At 39.6% G+C, this 6,811-nt stretch overlaps 2 long non-coding RNA genes across 2 annotated transcripts; one reads left to right on the forward strand and one right to left on the reverse strand.

The window, feature by feature from the left end:
* Nucleotides 1-202: 202 nt before the first annotated feature.
* LOC107137812 lies at nucleotides 203-1,335 on the reverse strand. Its single transcript, XR_001502928.2, has 4 exons — nucleotides 1,211-1,335; nucleotides 820-987; nucleotides 633-716; nucleotides 203-515 (listed from the first exon to the last, which is right to left on the reverse strand). It is a non-coding gene; the product is annotated as an uncharacterized LOC107137812 (long non-coding RNA).
* Nucleotides 1,336-4,372: 3,037 nt separating this feature from the next.
* LOC125613363 lies at nucleotides 4,373-5,519 on the forward strand. The gene is made up of 2 exons (XR_007343913.1): nucleotides 4,373-4,422; nucleotides 4,891-5,519. It is a non-coding gene; the product is annotated as an uncharacterized LOC125613363 (long non-coding RNA).
* Nucleotides 5,520-6,811: the final 1,292 nt, after the last annotated feature.

A 6,811-nucleotide genomic window follows, 5' to 3' on the forward strand; every position in this document is an offset into this window, starting at 1 on the left:
TACCTCCTCTCTCAACCTAGAGGGTTATTTTGAATATTAGCTTCTGAGATTAGAAGTAATCATCAGCTATACAAAAACATCATGATTTTCCTCCAAATCAGTGATCCTCAGATTTCTTCACATTAAACCAGCTGGGAGACTTTCAAACCATATCAGTCATTGGACTCCACCTTCAGACCAATTGAATACAAATCTCCAGGGCTGAGACCGAACCACAGTATATTTTAATTTCCAATGTGTCAGGAATGGAGGATTATGAATATAAATGCACAGAAAGTCTATTTTCTATGCTAGTTCTGCTTACAAAGACAGAACTTAGTTACAGGATGGGAGATAGTGATGTCTCTCTCAATGTAGAAATGCTCTTTACTCCCTTCCCATGGGGTCATGTTGACTATTTGAATGAAGAGTATTTGAGCTGAGCATGGTGGCACATGCACATAATCCCAGTGACTGGAAAGGCTGAGGCAGGAGGATCTCAAGTTCAAGGACAGCCTCAACAACTTAGTGGGATCCTGTCTCAAAATATAAAAGTGGGGAGGGCATTGGAGATTTAGCTCAGTGGTAAAGCACCCCATGACCAAAAAAAAAAGAAAAGAAAAAGAAAAAGAAAAAGTATTTGAGGTACTTACTTATGTTTTGATCACCCAAGATATTTTACTTTCATGGCCAAATTGCATGCATTTACAAGGTCTCAAGGTTTTTCTTAATCCTTTCTACAAAATTTCAAGAGAAAGAAAATTATTTAGCTTTGCTCCAGTAACCCACAGTTTCACTTTTAACTATCCTTCAATCTAAAGAGGATAGAAATAGTCTCACCATGGATTTCATGTACCAATTGAACCTGGATTCTTCTGAGCATCCTGAGAAGCCTATGGAAGGTTTTGAAGCCATTGTGATGGCGCATACCTATGATCCCAGTGACTCTGGAAGCTGAGCCAGGAGGATCACAGGTTCAACGCCAGCCCAGGAAACTTTAGTGAGATCCTATCTCAAAATAAAAAAAATAAAAAAGAATGAGGATGTATCTCAGTGGTAAAATGCCCCTGGGTTCATTCCTTAGTATTGCAGAATTGGGAGTTTCCAATTCACCCTCTACCCCTTTCACCACACTCCCAATCCTCCTAGCAAATACTGGTCAAGCAGATGGTTTGGGTGTGATGCCCTGGAGGTTAACAGATGTGAGTTCTGATGGAACAAGAGGACTGACCTTTCCCATTGCTGCTCTCAGACCAAAGCACATGCTCTGCTCCATCTCCCAACAAACAAATGGAGCTTCATGTGGCTGATTTTTAAACATTCCAAACCAGGATCAAAAGGCTTCTCAGAGTAAGAGGCAAGTAGAAGTCAATAAGAACTGATTTCAACATCAGGAAATGAACTCTATTTGGTAGACAATCTACCTTCCTTAGCTCAGGATTAAATATTAACTTAAGACTGGCATTTCAAAGCAAACAAACAAAAATGAAAGGCTTAGCCCTCAACTCTCCCAGAGTAGGTAACATTTATTCCCTCTTGATGCCTAATGCCCTTCTTGAAGGCCCACGGATGTTTAAAGAAACCTCTTTCTCTCTCTCTCTTGGATCATCAACTAAAAATGTGTTTTATCAACATGGGGCGGAGATTCATAGATATATCCTCAAGGGTTAGATAGTTTCCATTTAATGGATGCCATCAAGGTTCTGCTGTCATTTCATTCTACACAGTAGGTTTAGTTCTGACTATCTGAGTAAGGACTTTATAATTAAGTTGCCATCTACCCTCAGAACCCAAGATTGTCTGCGTGTTTATACTAAAACCCAGCAAAGGGCAAGTGATGTTACTGAGTGCTGCCCTAAAGCTTTGGCGGTGGTTCGATTAGAGAAGATGAGGAAAGGGAATCGTCATAGGGCACATATCACAGCAATCCCACCGTGCTTGTTTTGTGCATGGATGCACTGCACGGGCACCAACTGCACATGTCCCACCTTGAGACAACAGTCTATTATTACCAGGGACTAGAACTGACAGTAGAATATGGCATTCTTTTTTTTTTTTTTTATGTTACTAGAAACTGAACCCAGCGGTGCTCTACCACTGACACCTAAAGCCCTTTTGAATTTCATCTTGAGACAGGGTCTCACTAGGTTGACCTTGGACTTGCATTCCTCTGCCTTGCCTCCCGAATTTCTGGGATTATAGGCATGTGCCACCACGCTCAGCTTCTATACTTGAGTCAAAGATTTGGTAGTCAGTATTAATACCATTTTATAATTTCTACTTGTGAAAATGGTCTCTTCTTTAATGTTTTTATTTAAAATACTAAAAATAAACTAAACTTAGAACTATATCAGAGGTTACTTGTTTCGAGCACTAAACTTAAGATCAGCCGTTTTGCTTGTGCAAATCATTATTTATCATATTTAACTGGTATTTTATTTTATATTTATTTATCTTTGCAGTGCTAGGGGATTGAACCCAGCGTTTCACACATAGTAAACAAGCACTCTACTTCTGAGTTCCACCCTAGCCCCTAAATGTTGTTTTTAATTTAATTTTCAATAGCCTTGTATTTTGTTTGCACTTAATGTACAAGTTGTTTTCATTTTATCTTTATGTAAGAGCCATAAGCAGATTTATGTTTATATTTAGATACCATAAAAAATATTAATGTAGAAATTCCTTGAGCACTTTTTAAAAAAAATATTTATTTTCCAGTTGTAGGTGGACACAATATCTTTATTTCATTTTTATGTGGTGCTGAGGATCAAACCCAGTGCCTCACATGTGCTAGGCAAGCACTCTACCCCTGAGCCACAACCCCAGCCCCCATGAGCACTTTTTTTCCCCCTCTAAAGATTTACACATTAGTTAATGTTGAAAAATACAAGACTCATTTGTTTATCAAGGCAGGCAGATTGAAACCTAAGACTTAGAGTAGATCTGTGCTTGGAGTCTGGTAGAATGAACTTAGCCTTGCAGTTTTCACTCTGCTCAGAGGGTAGGGGGGCAGATGCACACACCTCCCCTGTCTGGACAGAAGGCTAACAGCAGCTATATTTCCGTCCCATTTCCCCAGGCAGCCTACTGAATACATGTTCAGTAAATAAAGAGAAGAAAGACAGAAATTTTTAAAAACCAAATTTTAAAAATCTTTAAATAACATTACAAACAAGAAAAATGTAGATTATAAATTTTATTTACTTTTGGTATGATTTCAAAACTAATACCTACAATTCTTTTATCTAAAAATCAACTGTAACCTGTTTCATTCCATAACCTCAGCCCCCTGCAAAGTCTTTCTAACCAAATATTTCTGGAAATTCTTTGTTTTACAGATGCTCAAAAGATGTGTGATGAGGGGTCTTGTGCTGCTCACAGATTCCTCCCTTTCCCCCCTGGTCCTCCACTGACTGGGTACTCCCACACCCTCATGCTCTGGGCTGTTGAGCTCAGAGCAGTGATGCACAATAGAGAGCTCCCCTCTTCTTTTTATGTAACATTCTGTTAGCAGGATACCAAAGTACAGTGACCTTGTGCTTTACTGTTTTACAGAATTTCTATTTAAAGAAGGAGGAAAAAAAAAACAAACAAATCTCTCAACTTTTACTTACAGCTCTCTTCCGCAAGGATCAAGAGGTAAAAATTATAAACTCAAAGTAAAAAAATCTTTATAGTTCCTATACTATACAAGAATTTCACTCCCCAAAAGTAGAAACAACTTGTTTCACTGTATCATAGCTTGAGCAAAGCAATTTCCTATAGCCTTGCTGATATTTAACTTTTTTAAAAGATCATTTTATCTTTTGTAGCATGTTTAATCTATTCACATTTACTAGAAAGTTACCAATAAATTCAAGGTCATAAAAAACTGATAGTGATACAAAATATTTTTTTCATAAAAATGTGATCTGTTTCTGGCAGAATGCAAGGGATTATTGCCCTATGGATAATGAATGGTTTTGCATCTATTAAGCAAATTCTCTTCAACATTCCTGATGACTTACATATTTAACTACTCTTTTGGATGCTCCGATGAGCCAATTGCAGCATCTTATTTCCTTGTTAATTAATGAATTAAGTAAAAAATATTTGACATATTTCATTTTTTAGAGTCGTTTTACATTCAAAAATATCCTTTAACATTGGTTTCCCTTGCTCATTCGATTAAAGACTGAACTGAATTATTATTCTTTCCTTAGAGGGGGTAGAGGAAGGGCTAAGGAGGAGGTGGGGAAGACTGATTTGTGTGTGTGTGTGTGTGTGTGTGTGTATGGTACTGGGGATTGAACCTAGGGGTGCTTTACTTCTGAGTGACATCCCCAGACTTTTATTTTTTATTTTGAGACAGGGCTGCACTAATTGACTGAGGGTCTCCCTAAGTTGCTGAGACTCAAACTTATGATCCTCCTGCTTCAGCCTCCCGAGTCACTGGAATAACAGGTATGCACCATCACACCAGGTTGGGAACATTCTGATTTTTCCAGATAAAGCCAGCATCAGGGCAGTGTGAGAAGTGCTTCACCAAGTGCTGTGGAAGCACCATGCAGGGAGGGGAAGGCCGACAGGCTGCAGGCTGAAGGAGCCTTCTAGACCAAGCCGAGTCCAAAGGGAAAGAGGGCATCAGGCAAGTGGAGAGTACAGAGTAGAGACAGTAACAGGGAAAATACTGTTCACAAGGGCTTGGGAAGTGTTGGTGGCTGTGCTGTGCACCTCATCCTCATTCATATGTTAAAGTCCCAGCCTCCAGTACCTCATAATATGACTGGGGAGATTAGATCTTTAAAGGTGTGATTTAGTTATGTTGAGGTCCTTAGGGTAGACCCTCGTATTAGTCAGCTTCCCATCACTGTGACAATGTACCTGAGAAAAACAACTTGAAGAAAGGTTTATTTTGGTTCATGTTTTCAGAGGTTTCAGTCCATGGTCACTTGACCCCATCATTAGAATCCAATGGTGCAACAGAATATCATGGTGTGAATACATGGCAGAGAAGAGCTGCTCATCTCATGGGAACTAGGAAGGAGAGAGAGGGCTGTGGTCACAGAATACTCATCAGGAGAACACTCGTGTGACTGATTTCCTCCAACTAGGCCCCACCTGCTAAAATTTCTACTGCCTCCCAACAGTGCCACAAGTTGGGGACCAAGCCCTCACCACATGAGACTTTGGGGGATATTCCAGATATGGACCATAAAGTGGATGGTGTCCTGATAAGAAAAGGGAATACAGACACACAAAGAGGGAAGGTCCTGTGATGATAGGGAGAATACCATCATCGATAGGCCAAGAAGAGAGGCCTTAGAAGAAACCAAGCCTGCTGACACCTTGATCTTGGACATCCAGCCTCCAGAACTGTAGGAAAATAGATGTCTGTTGTTTAAACCACCTTGCAAACTAATATGGGGAGAAAAAGCTTGAGACTTTTGGGAAACCAAAAGTAGTATTGAGAATCCTGTTAATGTGGTGCCAATCTTAATTCTATCCAAAATTCTAGGTAGCATTAAGTGATTCATCAATAAAATTACTTAGTACAGCTATGTGTAGTGGCTTGCGTCTTTATTTCCAACCATTCATGAGGCTGAGGAAGGAAGATCACAAATTCAATGCTGGTCTTGGAAGCTTATGAGACCTTGTCATAAAATAAAATAGAAGAAATTGGTTTAAGACAGCAGTAGGAAGACCATAGCCCAAGGGCCAACTGCATTTTTTTTGTATGATCCATAAGAATTAGTTTTTTTTAAAAAAATGGTTCTAAAAACTCGAAAGAAGAATGATATTTTGTGACACGTAAGAATGATGTGAATTTATGACTTGAAAATCTGAGACAGGAGGATGGTATGTTCAAGAACATCCTGGATAACTTAGCAAGACCCTCACTCAAAATAAAATTTTAGAAAAGCCCAGTTCAGTGGTTGAAAATTTGCCTAGCATGGGCAAGGCCCTGGGTTCAATTGCCAGTACTAAAAAGAAAATTACTTGGTACATAGTGAAACTTTAGTTTTCACCCCAAGTTCTGTGAATTCTCTGAGTTCCCACAGTCATCTTGTTTGTTCCTTTATTATAAAATATAAGTCCTGTGTCTTTCAACAGCTAATCCATTTCTCCACCATAACCTATGAGTCCCTCAAAAATAGGGCTTGTGGTGGCATTTCTTTGTATGTCTGGCACTTAGTGGATTACGATACTAGGTCTGTCACCTAGTAGACACATAAACCAATGTTTGTGGAACAAGGAATTTAATAAGTGAATAAACAAATAGGGGAAAGCTACTTCAAGCAAAAATATAACTTGTAGACAGTGTTTTCCCTTGGGGATTTAGGCTATCTAGCTAGAATTACTTCGTGCTCTTGAAGACAACTTTGCAATGGCAGCTCGGTACCAGAGCTGACCTACTCAAAAGCCATTGCACACTGGCCCAGCCATGGGTACGAGAGTCTCTGCTCTAGTGAGGTTTTGGAGTGAAAGTGCCCTAGTGTCCACTGCCCCAGGAAATGTTCTAGGGCCTCTTTCCCAGACACTAGACTCTTGGTGAATACTGGAAAGAGAGATGCTAACTGAAATGAAAGGCTTTCTGTCTCAGACACATTTGTCACCAAAAGAATACGTCTTTCTTCATATAAACTGCTATCTCCTCAGGAGCTACCTGCTTGCTATATAAACTGTACAGAGGGTGGCAAATGTTTTTTGTAAAGGCAGGCAATGATTTGACTGTGTCCCCCAAAGTGTGCAAGTTGGAAACTTCATACCCATTAAAACAATGCTAGGAGGTAGGGCCCAAAGAGAGGTGCTTGGTCCAGCCTCATGAATGGATTATGATTTTTTATTATTA

The sequence above is a fragment of the Marmota marmota genome, unplaced genomic scaffold, assembly GCF_001458135.2.
Source record: "Marmota marmota marmota unplaced genomic scaffold, marMar, whole genome shotgun sequence".
Taxonomy (NCBI): domain Eukaryota; kingdom Metazoa; phylum Chordata; class Mammalia; order Rodentia; family Sciuridae; genus Marmota; species Marmota marmota.